Source organism: Rana temporaria, chromosome 4, assembly GCF_905171775.1.
Source record: "Rana temporaria chromosome 4, aRanTem1.1, whole genome shotgun sequence".
Lineage (NCBI taxonomy): Eukaryota > Metazoa > Chordata > Amphibia > Anura > Ranidae > Rana > Rana temporaria.
This window is the reverse complement of record NC_053492.1, coordinates 116,855,701-116,862,474: the sequence shown is the minus strand read 5'-3', so window position 1 is coordinate 116,862,474 and position 6,774 is coordinate 116,855,701.

The following is a 6,774-nucleotide window of genomic DNA, read 5'->3' as shown; positions in this document are numbered from 1 at the left end:
CCTGATGTTCTTGCTGTGCCAATCTCGCCAAAAATCTCCCACTTTTATAACCTTGCTCAAAGATATTTTGTCTCTTTCTTTGTAATTCCATCCTTGTTATTTCCTCCATATGTAATTGTAATTCTCGTTGTGTATACATCATTAAATCTTACTACTCTCTACCTGTATTTGTAACTCCTGTATCTTAGCCTTCTGTTTTTTATTTACTGCTGCAATATTTGAAATATATTGCCCCCGTAGATATGCTTTGAACGCGTCCCAGACCATATCCACTGAGGATGATCCTTTATTGCTTTCCCAATATTCGTTTATTATGGTTACCATACTTTCTGTTATCTCTGGATATCCCACCCATTGTGGAGATAGCCTCCACAATGCTGCATTTCTAAGGCCCCGTACACACGAGAGGATCGATCCGCTGAAATTGATCTGCGGGTCGGTTTCAGCGGATAGATCCGCTGGTGTGTACGATCCAGCGGATATATTTCGGGCCGACCGATTTCCAGCGGATAAAAATTTCTTAGCATGCTAAGAAATCTATCCGCTGGAATCGGCTCCAGCGGATCGATCCGGTGGTCTGTACAGACTCACCGGATCGATCCGTTCGAACCCATCCCTCGCATGCGTCGTAATGATTCGACGCATGCGTGGAATTCCTTATATGACAGCGTTGCGCACGTCGCCGCGTCATCATCGCGGCGACGACACGTCATCGCGATGGGAATTCGGCGCGGATTTCGATCCGATGGTATGTACACTCCATCGGATCAAAATCCTCAGAGGATTTATCCGCGGAAACGGTCCGGAGGACCGTATCCGCGGATAAATCCTCTCGTGTGTACCCGGCATAAGAGTGGGAATGCGTATTGACACCAACCCCTTGCTTTTTTAAATGAACACACTAACCCACTGTTTTTATTCATAACCTGAAGTATAGTAGACTGTGTTCCCTATGTTTCCGTTTGTGAATGAACAGGTAGCCACTCACTACAGAGCACTTCTCATTCATTCACTGCCCCGTGCAGCTGAGGCTGCAGAGCAAGGCACATGTGTGTTTGAGCTTTGGGGTGCACGCCCTAATGCAATAGGCATTATATAGGTTTATTGGGACATATACACATCCCCATGGGCTCTCACTCCCAAATAAAAATTGGAGATGACCCCAGATGTGCCCAAGGGATCCCTAACCCCCACTCCTATTTCAAATGTAGATATTTGCACATAGGCACATCGCTTGTCTGAATACATTTTTACTCGCACTTTAATTGTTCATAAATGATTACAATCAACAATTTACATCAATATATAACCATTGATAATGTTACACTTTAATCATCCACATAAAATTCATTCCTCTTTATATTTTGGCATTGACAGTAATGGAGTGAATCAGGGATCAATGCGTGAACCCAACTAATAGAAATGATTTGAAGCTAATGGATACATTTAACCTGATATATTGTTGCTCAGAGTTTATGTATCCATTTAGCCTCCCTTTATAGAAATGATTTGTCCCAGTAATCCTCCTCCCAGGGGTCTGCATGTACTCCTTCCAATGCTAGCATATTCATTCCCACTTCTCTATAACCACGATTTAACACAGTATATTCAGTATATACCTCAAATTCACCATTTTGAACTGTTGATTTTTTAAGAGGGTTCAGCGCTAATTGTAATTCATTTTACTAATCTGTTGATGTAGTGGTTGCATTCGTTTTATTTTTTATTTTTTTTAACTTAATTTTTCTCTTAGACCCCTTTCACACTGGGGCGCTTTGCAGGCACTATAATGCTAAAAAGAGCGCATGCAAAGCGCCCTAAAAGAGCCGCTGACACTGGAGCGATGCGCTAGCAGGACGGTGAAGGAGCGATGTGTGTATACCACTGCTCCTGCTCACTGAAATCAATGGGCACTGCGGCTATACCTCTGGCAAAGCGCTGCTGCAGCAGCAATGTGTGGGTGGTTTTATTCCTTTTTCGGACACTAACGGGTGTCTTATTCCAAATTGAGGATGGGTCATCCGAAAATGGGAATCGTCTTTTCAAAGCTTTGGAAAAGAATGGTTTTCTTTCTGGTTCCTGCCATTCTTTTTTAATTGCTTCGATCAGAACATCATGGACTGGGAAATTTTTACTTTCCTGGTCGCCTAAACCCTCATACATCTGGTCATGCAATGATAATGTTTTTTTCTCTGTTTGAATACCCAGAGTGGCATAAATAGCTCCCAATAAGTGATCTACATCCTCCAAAGAGAGTTTGTAGCGGGAGGGCTTCCTGGAATCACCTTCCCGAGCCTCCTCCTCTGATTCCTGTGAACCGGACACTGCGCTGTCAGGTTCCTCTTCTAGCTCCTCACTAGGAACTCTTGAAGGGCCTGCACTAGTGGAAGGTCTTACTCCCGGGACTAACGTTGTTGCCTGTACAGGAGGAGCTGACTGAAGCTGCGGGATCTGGAAATTTTCAAAAAATGTTTTGAATGACCCAAAGGTGTTAGAAAGTCCTTTAACTGATGATGCCAAATCACTTTGTTCCGCAGTGTGCTCCTTTACTAACTTATCAATACAGTCGCTACAAATAGCCTTTTTCCATGACTCCCTAAGTGTGACTTTACAGGATGGACATCTTTTCTTTGAACTGTGGGTATTCTTGTCTTTGTCAGTTTTCTGAAAGACACAAGTGAAAATATATACCCCATGATTAGTACCGTAGCCTTCCCCCTGCTACACAGCAGGTGCGCAGTGTCTCCATATGGGCTTACCACACTAGGGGCCCTATGAATCACCCTCTGACACTGAGGGGTTAACCCCCCTCCCTATTACCCTGGGGGGTGTAGAGGGATGGTGGGCTATTTTCTAGGAGAGGGGAAATCCACCTGGCTGGAGCTGGTCTCTGCTGGAGCAACATCTTTCCCTTCTGTCTCCGACATGTCTGTGTCACCAGCGCCGCGTGTGCTGTCTCTACAGCGTCTATGCAGCTCCCTCCAGCCATTGCCTGGCTCCGTTTTTGAATTTCGCGCCCGGAACCGGAAGCTGCGAACCCGGAAGTACATGCCCCCGTGCCGGAATGACGTCACCCTCCATCGGCTCCGAGCGGTCCTAGTACACAACGTGGCTTGCGCTTCTGGAATCCCCATTCCTCCGGCAGCCACACGCGCTGAGTATAGGACGCTGGCTGCACTTCCTCGCACCGCACTCGGCGCATACAATCACAGAGCCCCCCCGACTTACACCTGCGCTCAGGGATGTGAGGGTGGCCATCTGTTTCAGGTTAGTACCTGTCTTTTAAGTCCAGAGAGCCCCTGCTCCCTTTCAGGACCGTCTTGCCTGAGTCTCCCTTGGCTCATCCTGGCTTGTTCCTATGGTGTCTCCCCTCTGGAGGAAACACAAATAACTGAGGACCAGCAGGGGAGGAGGAAATTTATGGGCTGGCGCGGTGTTTCCAACAGAGGGGAGGAGCCAAGGTCTCAGGTGGCTGTCCTGAAAGACGATTAGGGGAAAAAATGTATTAAAAGAAAAGGTAGAAGGGAGGTAGGACTCAACCTATGGTCCCCAGATATTTTTAGATGTTATCATAGTGTTAGTCTGTTTTGAAAACATAACCTGAGAGACTCTGTACTTGACTTCCAGGCCCTGGCTATGACCATTTTGACTTTCCTTGGGATATGGGTAACTGGATTAAATTGGGTATAGGTGCAAGTTTCAGGCCCCCCTAAATAATGACATGAGCCTTATTTTAAGAAAAAAAAACAAAAAAAACACAAGAGATCCTCAAAAGGAGCAAGTACTTACAGAGAAGGATTTGGTACTTTGCATACACAGCCAGCACATGAGCCAAGCTGATGGCTGCAGTGGCCCAAATCTGGTTCCAAGTTTCCAGTGGGACAGTTGCCCCTAGTTGGTTTCCAAAATGACATATACGGAGGGAGATTGGTCTGAATTGGTACCAAAATTAAAGTGTACTCTAATGAAATCAAACTGTTCAAAACTGTAAGCAAAGGCAAGTCCGACAAGCTACCCGTTATGAATTGAAGAAAGTGCTTAACCACTTAAGGACCGCCGCACAACGATATACGTCGACAGAATGGCACGGCTGGGCACATGGACGTACAGATACGTCCCCTTTTAGAGCTCAGCCGGGGGTCGCGAGCACGCCACTCGCAGCCGGTGTCTCACGATCGGGTCACAGGAGCTGAAGAACGGGGAGAGTGTAAACAAACCTTCCCTGTTCTTCTCTGTGGCTTGTCACTGATCGTCTGTTCCCTGTCATAGGGAATGACGATCAGTGACGTCACACGTCCAGCCCCGCCCCCCTACAGTTAGAAAAAACACATTAGTACACACTTAACCCTTTAGCTCCCCCTAGTGGTTAACCCCTCCACTGCCATTGTAATTTTCACAGTAATCGATGCATTTTTATGGCACTTTTCCCTGTGAAAATGACAATAGTCTCAAAAATTTGTCAAAAATTTCCGATGTGTCCGCCATAATGTCGCAAAAAAAAAAAAACGCTGATCACCGCCATTACTAGTAAAAAAAGAAATAAAAATTAATAAAAATGCCATAAAACTATCCCCTATTTTGTAAATGCTATAAATTTTGCGCAAACCAATCAGTAAACGCTTATTGCTATTTTTTTTTTTTTAACAAAAATATGTAGAAGAATTGGCCTAAACTGAGGGGAACATTTTTTTTTAGATATTTTTTGGGGATATTTATTATCGCAAAAAGTAAATATTTAATTTTTCGCAAAATTGTCGCTCTATTTTTGTTTATAGTGCAAAAAATTAAAACCGCAGAGGTGATCAAATACCACCAAAAGAAGGCTCTATTTGTGGGAAAAAAAGGACGCCAACTTTGGTTGGGATCCACGTCGCACGACCGCGCAATTGTCAGTTAAAGCGACGCAGTGCCGAATCGCAAAAAGTGGCAAGGTCCTTAACCTGCATATTGGTCCAGGCCTTAACCAGTTAAAGAACAACTAATCCCAAGAACAAAAATGTAATATATTGCAGCTGACCAGTCTATTCATGTGGTGGCTTCATTTGTTTACATTTTTTGGGCTAAAGAACAATTTTAGCAGATACAGAAAATACCTGTTGATCTTGAAAGAAATTCATATTATCTTTCTTTTGTAAACTATTACAAATCTTATCACTCCACATGTAATGGAGATGAATGAAAGAAGACATGTTGGAAATTCAGCCTGGGCAATATCCATGTCTACCTTCACAGATACAATGGAGGAGTGTAGCCACACAGGGACAGGAAGTGTTTTTCACAAGATTACCAGTGAAAAATAAAAGGGGTAAACCTTGAAATACCAAAGCAGTAACTTCATCTAAAGACTGAACAATGCTACATTTTTGTTTAGATGTTTAGATATACTTTAAAGGCGTTGTAAATTCAGAATTTTTTATTTCATTTTTTTAATCTTAATGCATTCTATGAATTAAGATAAAGAACCTTCTGTGTGCAGCAGCCCCCCTAATACTTACCTGAGCCCCATTTCTGTCTAGAAACGTCCACGAATGTCTCCACCATCTGGGACTCTACCTCCTGATTGGCTAACTGATTTTGATTGGCTGAGACACAGCTGCTGTCAATCAGGAGAGAGAGGGGGCGGAGCCGAACCACATGTCTGAATGGACACATGGAGCTGCAGCTCTGCACAGAGCAGGTGAGTATAACATGTTTAATATTTTTATAGCAAAAAAAAAATGAGACTTTACAATCACTTTAATTTAAAGGGATTGGAATACATCATCTGGTCTGCGTTTGAGTAGCACAGATTCTATGAGGAAGTGCTGTATTAGATATAGATGGGTAATACATTGCTTTGCAGTCTTGCAGCTGAATTATAGGCCCAAGACAGTGAGCTGGCCAGCCGCTACATACATTGCCTTGCAGAGAACTCGGCTGAGCATGCGCCTGCCCTTAACGTCCCCGGTGGCATGACATCAGAGGCCAGCCCGAGAGGCTGGTGGGAAAGGAATGTGGGCGGCGTCAGCAAGGAGGAGGAACCACTGTACAAGAACAAGTAAGCTCTGCCTCTACATGGGGCTGGGGAAGTCGGGAAGATAAGTGCAGCTCAGTGTACTGGCTCTGGTTGAAGTGGATTAACTGTTTGGGAGGGTGGGTGGGAGGCTGTTAGTGCATCCTAGGCCTATTACTACCAGTGCTTATATATGCAGCTCATCATTGCCAGTGTCACCTATCAGTGCCACCTATAATCGGTGCAGATCATCTGTGCCACCTATCAGTGCAGCTCATCTGTGCCACTTGCCAGTGCCACCTGTCTGTGCCAGTATCACCTATTAGTGCCCATCAGTGCAGCCTATCGGTGTTAGTTCTGCCTCATCAGTGCTGCCTTTTCAGTGCCCATAAATGCCGCAAATGAGTGCAGCTCATCAGTGCCAATCCATACTTTGTTCATTGAAAGATTAAAGAGCTTGACTTGTAATTTTGTGAGCTGTTAATGTTATCTGAAAGATGTGTTTCAAATGTTTTGACAGGGGCGCAGTTTCAGTGCTTGCCATAGGTGCCATTTTCTACACTGAGAATCGAACATCGTCAATGGCTCGGTTCTCGCAGCTCCCCGAGCAGAGAGCTGCTGACTGTCAATCAGCATCTCTCCGCTCTGCTCCTCCACTCTCACTGGAGTGCTGAGCTGTGGATGGGAGGGGAGCAGAGCGGCCATCTCAGGCTCTTGGTGGCTCAAAATATCGCAGTTCTGCTATAAGTCGCTGATTGCCACCATTACTGGTAAAAAAAAAA